The sequence below is a fragment of the Ambystoma mexicanum genome, chromosome 9 (genome assembly GCF_040938575.1).
Source record: "Ambystoma mexicanum isolate Mex_15411 chromosome 9, UKY_AmexF1_1, whole genome shotgun sequence".
Taxonomy (NCBI): Eukaryota; Metazoa; Chordata; class Amphibia; order Caudata; family Ambystomatidae; genus Ambystoma; species Ambystoma mexicanum.
In genome coordinates, this window is record NC_090931.1 from 1,312,777,761 (window position 1) to 1,312,795,122 (window position 17,362).

At 45.7% G+C, this 17,362-nt stretch overlaps 1 protein-coding gene across 2 annotated transcripts in view; it reads left to right on the forward strand.

Annotated features, from left to right (window-relative positions):
• The window catches only part of SEMA5B (semaphorin 5B), a 1,093,184-nt gene that overhangs the window by 273,799 nt on the left and 802,023 nt on the right, over positions 1-17,362 (forward strand). Inside the window, exon 1 of one of the 2 annotated variants that reach the window (XM_069616687.1) lies at positions 8,710-8,805. The exons of the other annotated variant lie outside the window; for it this stretch is intronic. The gene's annotated coding sequence lies outside the window, so the exon portion shown is untranslated. Of the gene's footprint in view, positions 1-8,709; positions 8,806-17,362 lie in introns of those variants that run through there. 2 annotated transcript variants of the gene reach the window in all.

A 17,362-nucleotide genomic window follows, 5' to 3' on the forward strand; every position in this document is an offset into this window, starting at 1 on the left:
GCCTAGGCTACAAGTATGGCAACATTCCACACGGCCCAACCAAACCTTCTCAAATGTGTCAACCTCCTGAACCCCTCGTCCCATCTTGATCGATTTCTATCATTTTACTGTGGGCCTGAGCCCAATAGGGTCTTGTAGCATGTTAACAAAATGAAACAAAAATTCATTCATTCCCCCCCTCCCCCTAATTTCCTTATATCTTTGTTCCTGGGATGCACACAATATTAAGCAGTGGATCAGCTTCTTGTCCAGTACAATCCTCATCTCCCTTTTCCAATTACCCCCCCAACTCTGCACTCCTTGTGTCTATCATTTACCATTGTCTCATTTTCACACTCGCCATCACACTCACTCCCAATTTCCCCCACTCTTATTCTTCCCACTTCTTGTCTTGTCATTCTCCCACTGTTAGGGAGATTTTTCATATTCATGCCGAATCCCCCGTACCTGTGAGACCCCCAGCACCTTTTGATCTTTTCTCCTGAATGAGGGGAGCCTTTTTCCCCTCATTCATTCTTTTTGCTCTGACATAGGAACCCCTGTTTATTATGATTTTACTTTTTTTTCATGGAGTCCTGCTTTCCTCCATATTTTCTAAGGCATCTGTCATTGACGTTTGCAGCACACGGCACCTGAGGGCTTTCCGTTTTTAGATTCTTTTGATAGGGTGATACTTTTTATCCTTCTTACCTTTTCTTTTGTGAGATCAGCACACACCACCTTAGGTGGAGGGCTGAGGGGTTACACTATATCCCCTTTCTCACTGCAAGACTCGGTAAAATAAAGTAAATACATAATGAACAAGGGTTCCTATGTCAGAGCAGAAGGAATGAATGAGGGGGAAAAGGCTCCCCTCATTCAGGAGAACAGACACAAATATCCAGGAGTCCAGCAAAAAGTGCTGGGGTCTCACAGGTACAGGGTTTTTCTTTTGTCTTTGGCGGGAATCCTTGGTGAAGCCCACTGCGGCTGCAGTGTGTCTGTGAGGACAGGAAGCAGGGGAGCAGGCCAAAACTCCACTATTCTTTCTCTTCTGGGATGTCTGCCTGGAACCAGTCCCAACTGGGAGACTGGCTGTCCTGAAAGGACAGCGACCCTCAAACTTTGAATGTAGCATGAGTGTTGATTGGCTGGGATCCTGGATAAAAGGTGAGGTCAGTGAGGCAAAAGACAAGTCGACCACTGGAGCAGAAGAACCGAATAAGAAGATGACCACAAATGCCTGCAGCACCTTCCATGAACCAGAGAAGCCTGCTGAAGTGACCGCTGCTGTCCAGACCCTGTTTTCAAATTGACAAGTAATCTCCAAAGAGTTTCAAAAGAATTGTGGAGTTGTAGGTTCGGGATTGAAGGTCCCCTCCGCACCTTGTGTTATGTGTTCAGACTTTGGCCTGCTGCCTAATACATGGTTTGTCAAAGGAACCAACTCCAAGGTTCCTGAGTGGTTGATTCTTGATGGGGTTGATGCTTGACCTTCCTCTGCACCCCGCATTTTTCATCTGCTACATACCACTGTAGGTTCCCTCTCCAGGACCTCATACCCAACCTCCCACTTCCCCCGCTCCATTAACCTCACCCATTATTTCACCCAATCTGGCCTCACTCACCTTATTCCCCATATTCTCGCTCTTTATAATTCAAATGTGTTTCCCCAGTCCCCATATTCCCCTTCACCACGTGACCTACCTCACCTGATCACATCTTCCCACTCCTGTGGTCCTGTTTTATCTACCTACCGAACTCCCATCTTCCAACTCCCCAACTCCCAGTCTCCACATTATCCCCATAATAGACATTTCCATCCTCTCTTTCCCTTCGCGGCCCCCAATCCGGCTCCCACCTCATAGAAACCCAATCTCTGCACACTTATTTCTATGTATACTCTTTCTCGCCCTCTTAATCTTTCCCCTGCACTCTGATCCATCTCCTTGACTCACAGCTATCCCCATCTCCTACCTGCACATTCCCTCCTTCTCTGCTCCCACTGCCCTCTCTCCATGCCCTTACAGTCCTTCCTTTAAATTACTACTACCCCATACACATCTATTCGGCTCATCATATCCTTTTACTACGATCTCTGACTTCTAATTCTAAACTTGCCCCATCTCCCTCCCTCACAGACCCACAGAATGACAGACATCACCCAGTAATTGAATAATCTTTTGCCTCGTTTTATCAAAATATCGATTGTGACCTGATCATTTCAAGTATTATCCCTAAAGCAAGTCTGATCATGATCCAGAAGCAGTCTTGGTTCGAAGTCTCATCAGCATTCTTAGTTTCCAATTTGCCCGGATATCTCTTCAATTGAAATCAAATTGGATTGCATTACGCTGCCTTGTTTGTGATTTTCTGGGAAGCGCTGATCTTCCTCGGGGACGGTGCGTGGAAAAGTTCTTGATTAGTCGTAAGCCGTTGCAGATGCCTTTTCATTATGGTGAAAGGATTAGGATGTTTCGCCACTCTTTTCATCAGGTCGTCGCAGAGCACACAATTCCACTCCGAATGATTTGAATTTGAAACTCGTTTTTCGGATCGCCGCACGCACCCCGTAGGTGGCGGACTAGTATATTTCTATTTCCCACAGGGATACAACTACCCCCCCAACCCACCCCCGCTCCGGATGTTAACAAATATTATCTATATACTGGACCGGCAAAACTACCTTAAAAGTTCACAGCATTGTGTGTTGTTCCCTTTTTCCTACTTTCACCACCCGCCTTGTATTGTGTGTTTGTTTTGTACGTTTTCTAATTACATCTCACTTCCTACAGTTATGTATTCTTGATTAATATAAAAATGAACCATTTTGTTGTTCAATTCTCCCTCCGAGTTTGTCTTTGAGGTTTTTGTGATAAAGGGGTTGGTTGCAGAGGAGTGACTGGGCATCACTGTTTCATACAAAGATCTGGTGAGGGCATGAATGCCAAAAATGAATACTTAACCTAAGAGTCTGTGATAAGATTCAAAAATCAGCCAAATTTAGCCATCCCGCCACACTCTCCCACTTCTCTGTCTCGCTTCTCTTTTATTCGTTCCCCTCTCTCGCGCCCTTGTGTCCCTCTCTTGCTTGTTTCTGTCCCGTGACTATCTTTTGTGCTCTCTACCCGTTGCTTTCTCTCTTTTTTGCTCTTTCATTTTCCTTTCTCCCTCCTTTATTTCATTCTCTCGATTTTGTCTGGCCTTCGATTACATGGCGGTTGAATAAAAAAACAGGCAGCGAAAAAGGACCAAGATTTGACATTTAAGCTACAGGGACCACAGTTATTTCTGAGGTGGCAGAAGGCCTCTCTCCATATTTTTATGAGCAAATAAAGTGACCACCCACTCAACTACACTGCAGCGTTATCTTTTTCTTTAAGGTCAGAGAGGTGGAAAAAGTATTTGAAAAATGATCCAACCTGACTCTAGGGTGGCTCCATCTTGGAAGCTGAGACTTCCTGTCTTGGTTTATACAGCGAAGACTGTGCCCCGTGCTTTACCTTTTGTAGTTTCAGCTCTAGCACTTGATAATATGTTTTAAACACTAAACACGCGCTAGTAGATTAGGTGAATGTGTTGGCCGGTGAATCCCAGCGAGGTGCATTCCGATTCATGGGCCCAAGATGATGCTGTAAATATGGTTCAAGGAAAGAGGGGCTAGGAAGGTACAGTGGGCATACCCCCTGTTAAACAAGCATTGGCAACGCCAACAGTTGGGGATTTTGTTTCATTGTGGCATAGGCATTTGCTAGGCACTGCTAGGTACTACCTGGCCCTAAATTCACAACAGCTGAAAAATTGTGTGGTTTCCTGTGCAACTGATTTCAGAATATGACAAATGCCTATCTAATACTGCAAGCCAAAACTACTGGCTTTGACATTGCTTGCTTTTAATAGGACAGAGGAGATATTAATCAAGTGGCTGAAGGCACGCTTGGTTAAGATGTTTTTATTACACCAGGAGCCTTTTACAGGGACAATTAAACCATTAACTCTGTAGACTGCTTAGAAAAGCACTGGAAGGCTAACACTTGATTTTACTACTTGATAGAGTGAGCTCAAAGAGATCCCTATGGGATTTGTTTTGGGCAGGGAGGGCAAAGCTTGGGCGGGCATGGCCATATGGAGTAGCATGGCCATGGGTGGGCAATAGGTGGGGTAATTTCCAAACAACACCCACAAGCTGTGTGTCCATCCTCTTACATGTCATCTCTCCCCTACCTGTACTCCAATGCAATAGTGTTGGCCTGTAGGTGACGCACAACCTAAACAATCGTTGGCAATGCCAACAGTTTTGGCTTTTGTGTAGGCAGGGGAACATGCATTTTCCAGGCACTGACATAGTAGTATCAACTGGCCATCAATGGTAGCAGCTGCAAAATGGTGGGAGTACCTGGACATATAATAGCAGTGCCTGGCAAATACCTAATACTTATGCAGAAGCCGAAATTGTTGGTTTTGTCAATGCTTCTTTCAACAGGACTTCAGTGAAGGACATACATAGTGCTTTTAAATCGATTGACTGAAGGCAGACCTGGTTAAGACATTTTTTTTTTATTACAGCAGTGGTGCGTTTACAGCTCCAATTAAGCCATTACCTCTCAGAAGACTGCTTTGAAAAAACACTGACAGGCACTTTGAGCACAAACTTTGATGGTAAGACTTGACAAAGAGATCCTAGGAGGAATGTACTTGATGTATAAGCACCTCACAAATGCACAATACATTAATAAATAAATGTGTTTTGGGCGGGGAGGGGCAAGACGTGTGTGGGAATGGCCATAGGATTAGCATGGACATGGGTAGTCAACGGCGTGGGTAAATAGCTAAACAACACCTACAAGCTTTGTGTCCCTTCAGATGTGCCATATCTCTGTAATTGTACTCTAATGCAATAGTTTTGGCTTATTCCGAAACACTAAAGCGCCACCTAATGGCCAACACTAAAAATAAATAAAATCAGAATTTCGCCAGCGCTATTTTTATCCATGGCATTCACCTGCAAAATGACATAGAACCAGACACATGTCACAGACTGGCCTGCAGGGAAAGGGCGGGGAGGGGATGGACTTCTGCCAGACCATGACTGCCATGTTTATAGGGCTGGGTAGAGTCAATGGCCTGATAACCTTACATGACATGTCAGTGACTAATGCTCAGCCCATGTTGCCTTTCAGAAGTATGGTTGACTGGAAATAACCTTTTAGATAAATCCAATATACACCAGTTGAAGCATTTGAACATTGGCAAACACAGAAAGGACGACATTGGGAGGACTACAGTGGTGTCATAGCAGTGAACAACCCAAATATGTATTCACAATTAGCACCTGTGGGAGAGACCATTCAGGTGGCCAGGAACAATGGCTTTACTATAGGGTGATGTTAGTGGAGTAACTTTGCTGAAAATATTGGAGGGGGGGCATGACATATGAAGAAAAGGTGCCCCAGCCAAATGAATGGGGACAAAATGGTGTGCCATGAAAGTTGGGGGGGGACAAACACCTCTGTCCCCCCCTAAAATTACGCCCATGGGTGATGTCCGTGTTCCATGCCGGCCAGAGGCGCCTCTCCCATCAGCCATCATTTTCTATTGTACACACAGGCCCCTGCTCCCTCATCTACCATTTCTTAAACCCCCGCACCAGCTACCAGCACCCCCACTTACCTGTGTTACCCCACCATCTTCTCCTTTGCTGGCCCTGTCTGTCTCCGCCTGCCACCATGGATATAGAAATGGGACTCCCTTTTCTATGTCTTTGGCAATCATCTTTTTGGGTGCGTTGGAGGGAATTTGGCATGCCTACCACCGTGTTAAAGGCTCTTGCTGCTTTGGGGCCTGTAACCCGGTCCAGGGCTGTTATCGGCTGATAAAGCCCCCTTCCTCAGGATTCATTGCTGAATTATTACAGTGCGTAAAAGTAGGAGGAATGCAGAGTGAAGAGCTATATAATAGGTTTGTATTGTTTGTTATTCGTAGATGAGGAAAGTGGGAGTAGGGCAGGTGCTGTGCTCCCATTCTGGCAGTGGGAGCTACACTAGGTGACAAGTCAGTCACTGTGACAGACCCGTTGCCAAAATGGCGCTGCTCCTGCTCTGTAGGCAGGAGCAGCGCTGGCCAGGGAGAGGAGAAGCGGAGAGAGGCGGGACAAAGGTGGCAGGGTGGCCAGATGTTTCTGGGGAAGGGGACACTGGCAATAGAGTGGTAAGGAAAGGTGAGTGGGGGTCAGGTATTTATAGTATATTGGTGGTGGAGGTGGGTAGGAGATGCAGGTTGGCAGGCAGAACCTACATTCTCACTGCACACTGATACCACACGCTGTGCTGCTGAATGGCCTTTGCCTAGCAAAGGGTTAAATCCATGCAGTGAGATAAACCCTCTCCCTGCACAGGCCTGCCTGTAGGGATGTTAGAATAGGCACTGTGGCAGGAGGTCTTATTTATTGAACAGAAGCCGTGTGGGGCGCTGAAGGTCCCGGGTGGTCTTGTTTGCATTCAGTCTGCATAGTATACACACATAAACCTGTCTGTTCGTACATAAATAGCTTTCTGTAAATAGATCACTCTTTCATTCAGAATACAAAAAATTAAATGGTTGAGTAAATCACCCTTACTTTGTAAATAAATCACGTATGGGAAAGGGGAGGGGACAAATAGCAACAAAATGGGTTCCTGCCTGCTTTGCATACAATCAAAGAACATTTTGGGACCATAAGAATGACAACAGATTTGTATGTTTGATACTTTTGTCTGTGATAGTGATTCAAGTTTGAAACCTTCTGATCGTGTAATGCACACGGCTTGGTGTTTATTTAATTTGTCACAAGACTCACCCTTTAGTAAAATGTCAGAAAAACACAAGCCATACATGCTCAGTAGGACAGCCGCAGTTTCTGGGGATAAAGTTGTGGTTTATTTATTTATTTTTGTATTTGTAGAGCGCACTGCAGCCCATGGGCATCGAGGGTTGGTCTGCTTGGGTGAAGGAAGACGTCTAATTTCCCTCAATACATTTCCTTCGTACGTTGTAAATTGATTGCTCTGCTTCTGTTGTAAATGAGCACGAGTCCATTTAAGTGTGCACACAGGAAACCCCATATTGCCTGCTTATCAGTGGGCAAAAGAGGGAGAAACTGCAGTGAGCCAGCTCAGGAGCAGTTGTTGGAGATTGCCGGGGCTCTGACCTGGCCAGCCCCCTGCCACTTAAAGCCCACGTTTGTATTGCACTGGTTGCTTGAATTAAGGTAGCCCGCCTTGGATCGTATTTCCTGTCTGTGAGAATACCCTGCTATTTGTTTGCTGTTACTGAGGTGGCCTTGCCTCGCCCTACCTTGAGTATACAAATAAAGTCCTGCAACTCCACTGCGAGGTGTGTACATTTCCCTTCGGACATCACACTCAGAGCCTGGCAATGTGGTTTTCTTGTGCATGCGTATGGCTTCACCAGGACTCCACTCGTTATCTCCCTGCACTGTTGATGCTCCTGGGTAACCAACGGGTTAGGGAGCAATGCAGTGCAGAATCCATATACAGCGTGATGTTGCACCTCGTAACGCATTAAGAAGCAGGTGTTTTCTCTTCCAAGGACCGTGGCATTAAAGACAAGTCGCGTTCTGCTTTCATTGTCTATGAAGCCACATAACTGCTTTGCAGAATGCATCCCCGTTGAGGAGACTGATCCATCTGCGCGTTTATGTGTGACATCTTCAACCAAGAGATGACACGAGGCTGACCCCATTGTGAGTCTCACAATTTGCAACAGAGGCTCACTGGTCTCCCTTACACTAATAGCTTCAATGGGGTCTCCCTGCTACGAATCGTCATTTTTCACTGATATTTTGATCCAGAGTCCCTCATCCCTCCTGTCCATAGGACTGGATTTCCCATTCCCGCGGCGGATTAATGCACTTTGCCAGCACAGGCCGCTTGCGCTCCCCAAAGATCAGATCATTGGCTGATTACTAATGACGCAGCGGTTATCCCCCTGGGAAAGCTCAAGTCGCCCCCTGGGAACGCGCAGCAGCACTCCATCTGACCCCACCTGTAAAAACAGGGATTTGATTAGGACGCGTAGAGTGACCATTAAAAAAAAGCCACTTTGTGGTGGGGAAAAAAAAACCTGTATTTTGTGTTCTTAAACTTGACGTTAACTCCCATACTTTGTGGTAAAGAGTGGGACGAGAAAATCTGCGCTCTGCCTGAACTCTTAGCGCGCAGCGCCCCTTTTCATGGGCTGAGCTGAATGGAGGGGAACTCTGAAAAGAACCAAGCAAAGAGGCCTTGAGTGTCGCAGAAAGCTCCAGGAGAAAGGCCGGGCCGTGCGCATTGTCTCCGGAGCTCGGTTGAACTTAATCGTCAACGTTACCCACGATTGTTGCCCTTTGTGGGGGATGGATATTTTTAAGTTCCAAAACGTTCTATTATATATATATATATTTTATAAGTGCGTTGTTTTTATTTTTCACCTCAAGTAAACCCCTCGTCAGAAGAGACTGTGGCGCTTCTGGTTCTCTCCCAAAAGGCTAAGCAAGAGGAAAAATGATAGTGTGTGTGTGTAGCGTGAAAACCTGCCCTGAATATTCAAAGCCCTGGGACTATGGGATCCGATGAGGAGCCGGGCTCCTTTCACAAGCACCCAAGCGCACACAGCATTCCCCAGCGCTGACATCACCGCGCGCTTCCTGTGCGCATGCGCGGACTCCCCTGCTGCTAACCAGCTGCTGAACTCTGAACGAAGCTGCGGGGAGTACCGAAGTAAGATGGAGCTGGGGTGGGCGGGGAACCCCCCTCCCCTCCTCTCCTCCTTCCTGACCCCCTTTTGCGAGTAAGTGAATAGAATAATCTCGAAAACAAAGGAAAGACAAAAGGGCAAACATTTGTATCCGTCGTTTTTCTGTCCCTCCCCCAAGATACATTTGCAAAGTTTCCTAGAATGTGCTCGTTGTGTGTCTGGCTCTGATCAGTGCTAGCAAACCCATTATTATTAGTTATTATTGTACATTGTCTTGGCAACGTTTAGCTTAGTATTTTGGCTCATAAGAAGTGCTTAATTTGTTTTAAAAAAAAAAGTGCCAAAGCCCGAATATTTTCTAGCACTCCTGTGACTCTGGAGGTGGCCAGTTCCCCACCACTGCTGCCACCGCCCATAGCTGCTCCCCACAGTGTCGTCATATTTGCGGTTGCACTACAGCCGGCACCTGCTCATTGCGGTTGATGGATGCACTGACTATCACCAGTTCATAATCGAAGTGCGTCTGAGACAATAAGTGCCGGGGCTCAAAAATAAGTGCCAAGGCGGAGTCCTGGCAAGCACCCCCACAAATGAAGCACTGATCCTAAGCTAGAAACATGCGAATGCGAGTTCACAAGCGCCCGATTGACCTCCACAGTCCTCCTGAGATTGTGACCCAGATCACATCCATTGAGCCTGGTGTGAAAGTGCAAGTTGCAATCGCTGAATAAAATTTATTCCCTTTGACGAAAAAAATAAAAAATAAAACAAACATAAAAACATAGCAAGTCAACTTTTTGTCTGCACTTATTTTACAAAAAGTGAAGTTGCAGCATCGCTGGTCACAGGTGTTCATATCATCAAATGTTTTGCCACCTAACATCAGTGGTACCCGGGTAATGTCAATGGTACGCGGGCTCGCCCGCAAATCGTTAAAAGTTTCTCTCATGTTACATTGGGCGGGTTGAGCGCTCGCTGCAGCGATCTGAGCGTGATCTGCAGGTTGCAGGTTCGAATCCCAGCACGGCCAACTCAGCCTTTCATCCTTCCGAGGTCGATAAATGAGTACCAATTTTGTTTGGGTGATATTGTATGTAAATATGTGCTCTCTAAAGCGCTTTGGATTAAGGCGCTATATAAAAAAAAGACATCATTATCATTAATGGCAAAACCCCATTGGAAAACGCTCTGTGAATCAGGGCCATTATTGGTATCAGGGTGCAGGGAGGGGTGTTACTAGGTCTGGAAAAGATCTGGGGCTACGCTAATGTCAGGACTCGGGGCTAGCTAGCCTTTTGGTTGTAGCCCCTGAGCTTTTATCAGGGCTACATTCAAAAGACTGCCGGGGCATGACGTCAGCGGTACACAGGCATTCCCACAATTTGTCAAATGGTTTTTCACATGACATCAGTGGTACAGAGTTCGTTTCCAAAAGATTTCTCGTGCAACATCAGTGACCAATGGGTGACATTAGTGGTCGAAAGGCAATCCTACAACTTAACCTCCAAGTTTTTCTCAGGTTTGCAGAGTGATCTATGATACATATGTATACAAATCTTTTGTCGTGAAGGATCTTACATATATGTACGCTATCGGCATAAAGTCAGTGGTACAGGGGTATTCGCATCATTTTTTGCGCAATGGGAAAACAAGGTGGTAAATGTTTACCATTGGTTGCACACAGATTTGCAGATAATTTGCCAACACACTATTTCTCATATAAAAATAGGAAAGTGCCCTGAAATGGAGTATTTTAAGTGTATTTTATACTGCGCCAGTCGCCACTATGGTGGGCTAGCAAAACTGATGAGTGTCCGGAATGTGCTGTATTGAGTCCACACCAGTGGTGTCCAGACTTTACTTACCTGAGGAATGAAAAGGGGCATCAGAGCAGAGGGCGGGTGGTGTGCAGGACTTTTGGGGGGCTCTGGTCCAAACAGCCTAGGATACCATCTACAACCCAGCAAAAGTGCACAGCTAAAGGTTGCGCAGAAGAGCATACTAAGGGCCCGATTCTTGGAACTTTTCGCGTGGTGCAAAGTGACTTTGCACGACCAACAAAGACCCTGATTCACAGAGCGGTGCACAGTGTATTTTTGCAGTGCAAAGTGACTTTGCACCACTTTTGCACTGGTGCAAAGTGACTTTGCACCGCGCTAAGAGTTCCACGAATCAGACTCTTAGTGTTAGAGTGAATACTGATTACCTGACCTAATGGTCCACCTGCGCCAAATGGGTCACTTTCATAAGTACGGGTACAGACCTGGCAAACACACTTCGTAGACGTAATACAGAAACGAGATTTGTTAAATCTTTTTTGTTTTACTCTTCTGTTCCCTTCAATCTTCTCTTCTAATGTGAGCAAGGAAATGGCAAGCCCACAGCCAGCAACATAAGCAAGCAGCACAATAAGCTCACTTTGTAGAATGCCAACTTCCTAATTAAATCACGATTTTATTTTGTATCTGAACGAGCATTGGGAAAATGTTAACTATGCCCTGTTCAGCTTTGTCCAAGTAATCACTAAACGCAACTGGACAAACATTAGAACGCTGGCCAAACTGGGTCAGTTACGGACCTAGTTTGGCTCTTCCTGGGTCCGTAGCTGGGCATTGCTGCGTCTGCTGCATACAGAAATGCACGACTTGTATGGTAACTTATTTTGAAATGCATTTCCATCTGGAATATGTGGTCCATGACACTAGCACGATATATATATATATATATATATCCCATATAGAAATGCACAGACTAGATGCTGGAAGCAAAGTTGGGCACAGCATCTTAACTGTGACCATTTGTGGATACCGCTTGTTCTCTTTAAATGAAACATGATACCACTATGCCCTGTTTATTGGACTGCTTAAATCCCGAATATTCCCACTTCTAAGCACTCAAGTAGTTGTTACCTTTGCTAATTCAGTGATACTAAATTTACATGACCACAGAACGAAGAAAGGTGGAGTCTCCCCTACTAGTGTGCAACCGGAATGCAACCCTTTGCAGGCTGCACACTGACCTCAAGTGCGAGCGCTTCATTTGCTGAGCTATCTTATGCTGAAAGGTCTAAAATGACTTGAGGGCCTGAGCAGGATTAAAGGCAGATATCATAGGTAATCTCTTCAAAGTTGGTGCCTGAAGCCTTTTGTCGCCGGCAACTGGTTAATATCCTCTTCAGTTTGTCCTTTGCATAAATTTAGGCAGTCACTGAAACAGCCACCGCCTGGTCTGCAATCCTGCGTTTTATTCACTTATCCCTGACTTGCCTAGTCCGAGCAGTGTTCCTTGTAAAATAGCCACAGTGCTGGAAATGGAATTTACTAACTGTGGGATTCCAACAGTGGGGGTGGGGCGATAGTTAGGAGGAGGGGAACATAGGACGGTTTTCTCAGCCCTCCTACCCCAACAAATAAAGATTTGTATTTAAGTAGATAAGTGAATACATTATGAACAAATGGGAAATAATCCAAGAAAGGGTGGGGGTTTCCTATAATGTTGCAAGCAAATAATAAAAGGTTCACACCTTTTAAACCTATAATACTTTACCCAAATGTTTTCTGCAGAGCACAAGCCCAGCAAACACATTCATATTGTTCCCTGATCAGAAGTTCTAGCGGTCTAGTGGGTACATCTTTCGATTTTGGTTCCAACGACCTGGGTTCGAATAAAAGCAGATTGAAACATTACACACTTGGAGGGTGCAAACGGGTTTCCCAGATCCTATACGTGGGCCTGATTCATGGATTATTTGCGCTGAAAAAAACAGGATTTGTGTGCCATTCTGCCCTCAAATCCCTGTTTAACAGCCTGTCAAATTTGAAACCCAGGGACTTGAATGCCCTCCGCTTTACTCTTTTTGAAACTAACTGGGTAAGTGGGTTCGGGTATCGTGTTTGATTCTTGGCTGGGCCACCCTGTTATCTTTTCGAGGACTCTAAAATGAGCAGCTTCCATTGGGTAATTATGACACATATTAAAGGCTTGGGGGCAGTACATTTTGAGAGCTGTGACAATGAAGTGACAGAGAACAATTGCATTGGTAGCACCTGTGCTGAAACCGTAGGATCAGCAGTTTCTGCTGACAGGCAGAAGAGTGGGGTGCCTCCAGAGGCTCTCACTCAAAAGAGCTGTCCATAGATAGGGGGGTGGGGTGGGGTCGCTCCCTGAACGACATCCCTCCTGCAGAAATTCCTTGGAGGAGACAAAATGCAGAGTTGCTGTTGCTGACATCTCTTGATATCCAGGAACTGCAGATGACCACCCGGAGCAGGCTAGGTCGGCAGATGTGGGTAAGGCTTCATAGGCGAATAGTGAGATGCCAAAGGAAGTCCACAGGACCCCCCTACCCAGCCCCCATCTAAGGAAAGAGAGAAGTAAAACCAAAAAATAAAGATCTGAAATCGTAAAAACAGAGATTTATAAAAGAGGAAGTCGGAAGCTTGTATTTTATTTGTATTTTGATTTCTTATATAGCGCCTTCAACAAGGCACTTTACGGAAAATGAAGGAGTTGGTACAACCATAGAAAAGATGGCATACAAGGGCAGCATGCACAATAGAGACGAGAAAAGAGACAAAGAGCCACCACCGAGTAGAAATGTAATGATGAACCATAAATGCAGTGCCTTTTGAAAATCAGGCAACAGAATGAATTGCTGCAAGACACAAAAACAGCCACCCCCACACCCAAAAAAGAACAATGGGGGTGGGGGAGGGTGGCTGCAGGGACGTAATTGAGGGATGCGACCCCTGTGGTCTCCCATGCTACCCCTGGAAAAAAACCAAAACAATTTTTTGTTTTGTTTTGTTTTTAAATGCAAGCTCATGTGGCCAGCACCATGTGGCTCCGTGCTTCTGGAGTGGCTGACTTTCTTGTTCAGGCCCCTTAAAATAAAAAAAAGGGGTTCCACAAGTCTAACACTTTCAGCACTGGCCCCAAGTAAGACAGAATAGGAATTGCAAATAATGTCTCTTTCTGGAATTCTATACAATAATTGCTAGACTCATTAAGGGTTTATTTCAGGCACACTTCAGGGGGTGAGTCACTGATTAAACACTTCAACTCAGCCTTTCATCCTTCTGAGGTGATAAATGAGCACCAACACAGGTTTGTATGTTTGTTCTACATAAAGAGCTTAAGTGTAAGTGCTATATAATAACACATCATTATCATGTGTCTATGGATGTCTGCTGGCATTCACAGTACATCTATTCCACAATACGTTTAGTCAATTTCAAAAGAGGGTGCTTCGTTTGCTCTCCCCTATCTCTTTAAACCTTTTTTGGGGTTTCCAACTGTATCAGGGATGCACCCTTTTGAACACCATAGCCTGGAAATCTCTGTGCATTTTGTAGCATGTGTCCAGTTTTGTTATGGTTACTGAACCGAACTTCGGTAGTTGCTCCTTACCATCTATGTCTGGTGACTGCTGTCCACCGTGTGCTACTCATGCAGCTTGGCCGTTTCTATGGGATATTGCCCTTTCCCCTTCTCTGGTGCAACTGTTCTAGTGAGGGTTTGGAGTTGGGATATTGACATGGGATATTTTTCTTTTCCTTTTTTACAATCATAGATAATCCAGGAATGGAGCGAGGGACCCAAGCCTTGCTTGTGAAGTGTGGTTGTGATAAACACTGATATTGTTTCGGAGAAAAATAAATATAAAGATGACAGTACTTAACTGAGTATGGCCATATTTATGTATTAATTGATGTGCTAGTATCTAGTTACCTGGCGAAGAGTTTGTTTCAACCAATTTTCATGTTTTTTGTATTTCGTGATAAAAGTTTAACACCCACCCAAGTGTATGGGGGGAGATTTTAACCTCAAAATGGGTGTTGGGTTAACAGAGGACCTGTTAGATCCATTGGAGGATCTGTCACAGAATATTCTGGGGCCAAATATGAAGGACGGGCGGGTATGTGCTAAGGACCTGCAAATGTGTATTTGGCTTACAGAATGGGCGATGCGCTCGGTAAACGGACGCATAGCACCCGAGATACCGGGAAACCACACCTTTAATAGTCACCAAGGCTACTCTACGATAGATTACTTCTGTATCTCGTTAGAACTTTGGTATAGGATAGAGGGCTTTGAAGTGTTGATGGACCCTAGTAGTGACAATTGCCCAATAAGTTTGAAGCTGATTGGAATCTTGGGGAGACAGCACCCGAAGACAACCTTGCATTCGTGGTAAAAACAAATGACGTCTTTACCAGGAGAATTCAATGGACAAGAATACGGGATTCTAATCTACACTCAGACATATTGGCAGAGAATGTACCCCTTATTCATGGCATCCTAGAAAACAATGCAAACCTATGGCAGGTAGGGGAACAGTTTACACAGCTATTGGGGGTTCTGACCATGGGCTTTTACGGCGCAGTGCAGTGGGAGTGAGAAACTCCATGAAAGGGGGTGGTTTGATAAGTCGTGTAATAACGCAAGGATATCACTCCTGAGGGTTTTTTAAAACACCAACATGCACGAGGAGGCAGATCGCCCACGCTAGAGTGAACTATCGCCGGGAGCGAGAAAGAAGACAAGGTGAACTGTTAGAGGATGCGTGGGAGGGCTTCTTGGATGCATCACGACATAATGACCAAAAAGCTTTCTGTGAATTGGTGAGAGGGAGCCCTGCTCCTAACGCTACGGAGAGGCCTAGTGGTACGCAAGTGGAAGAGGCTGCATGGGTGGGGTATTTTGGCAATCTGTTTGGAGGAGGAGCACAAGTGGAAAGGCTCGGGAGAAGCTGTGTCCCGTATCTCAGGCCATTACCCAACAGGCCCGTAATCGAGCCCCGGCCCTGATGCGATCTCTTCGGATCTGTATCAGGATCATCTAGATCTTTGGGCCCTTTTGTTGGCCATAGTGTTTAATGCTTGCATGGTCACGGGTTCTTTCACACCCTCATGGAAATTGGCCATTATCTTCCCCATTTTCAAGAAAGGGGACCCAGCGAGCCCCATGTCCTACAGACGTATTTCACTGCTGCTAGATATCTCCTTTAAAACATTTGGGAGGGTTCTGCTGGGACACATCAAGACCTGGCTATCGGAGAAGTAAGTTCTCTCTGAAATACAGTTTGCCTTTCGCCCCAGGGTGGGAACTATGGAGCAGAGCCTAAATCTGTATTTAGTTTTTTCCAACTCAGTTTTGCAAGGGGGTAAGGGGTGTACATTGCGTTTATGGAACTGAGCACAGCGTTTGATAAAGTAGATAGAACAAAGCTGTGGGCCGTGCTCAGGTCCATGGGATGCCCAGAGGTAATTTTAGATGTGCTACAAGAACTGCATAGGGATAACTAGGCTTGTGTGCATAGCAGTACTGGGGACAATGTACTGTGTGTTTCAAGGTGGGATGTGGGGTGCGCCAGAGCTTTGTTTTAGCTCCAATATTTTTACCCTTTACATGAATGGGCTCTTAAAGGCACTGGTGGATATGAGGGTGGACTATCCGTATCTAGGGGGCAGGCCTTTTCTAGTCCTGGATGATGCTGATCCTGATTTCTGCCTACGAGACCTTTATGAATAATCTCGGGCTCAAAATAAACACCTTGAAATTGGCAGTAATGGGGTGCGTTGGTCGAAAGAGGCTGGCGAAGATGCAACCAATGCTTTGCAATGGGGAGAAAATCCCTAGAGTGAAGGAATTTGACTATCTGAGGGTTAGATTCTCGGAAACAGTCACGGGTAATGCCCACATTAAAAAACAATCGGCGAAGATAAGCCAACAAGTCGGGCGGATTTCGTGCTACCCATCTCGCTGTCAGGGCCAGCCGCTGGATGTAGTATCTAAAGTGTACACAGTACAGACAAAGGCTGTGACCTTGTATGGAGCTCCATTCCGGGGTTTCCAAAAAGCTCCAGAGATTCAGGTTAAAGAGAATACGTCTTTCAGACGGTTATTGGGACTCCCAGGATCCGCTCCCTGTATCTCAATTCACAGGGAACTGGGAATGGATTTCTGGGAGGGCTAATGGGCGCTGGCACCGACAATCTTCTGGCTTCGCCTTTGGGTGAATGAACATGCTAAGCTTTGTCACTGTGTTATTAGGTCATTCATGAGCAGGGGGAGTTGGAGAAAAATCCTGTGGCTGATCTACATTGATGAAGTTTTGTCACGTAGTAACATCCGGGTTCTTTCCTCTCCTGACAATCTGCTGACTAAGGCCAAATCAGATCATCTTGGGCCAGCCTATAAAGGAGAAAGGGGATTTCATGGAGTTTGCCACTATCTCAGATAGGGCGCACGCGGTGATCAGCAGGGTGAAGGAGTTCCAAAAGAGGAGATCGCTGGCTGATCATGCGTGCCAGGTTTGATTGTCTGCAGCTGAGGGGAACAGCAGCAAATTGGATTGGGTAGCCGGATATATCAGGATGCACAGCGTGTGGGGCAGACAGAGAAGACCTGAGCCACCTCTTATTGTTCTGCCCAGCATATAACATTATTACACGGTCAACTCTATTGGCGGTTCTTAGGTCAGCCAATATTCATTCTTATAGGCCAGCTCTGCTGTTTCTCTTGGCCGCAGACTCTGTATTGACAACGTGGGCAGTAATATCCTTTCGGAAAAGAGCCATGTTTCAAAGAAAGGGGTTCTTGAGCTCATACCTCCAATAAGACTAACAATAATCTAGGATAATGCTTG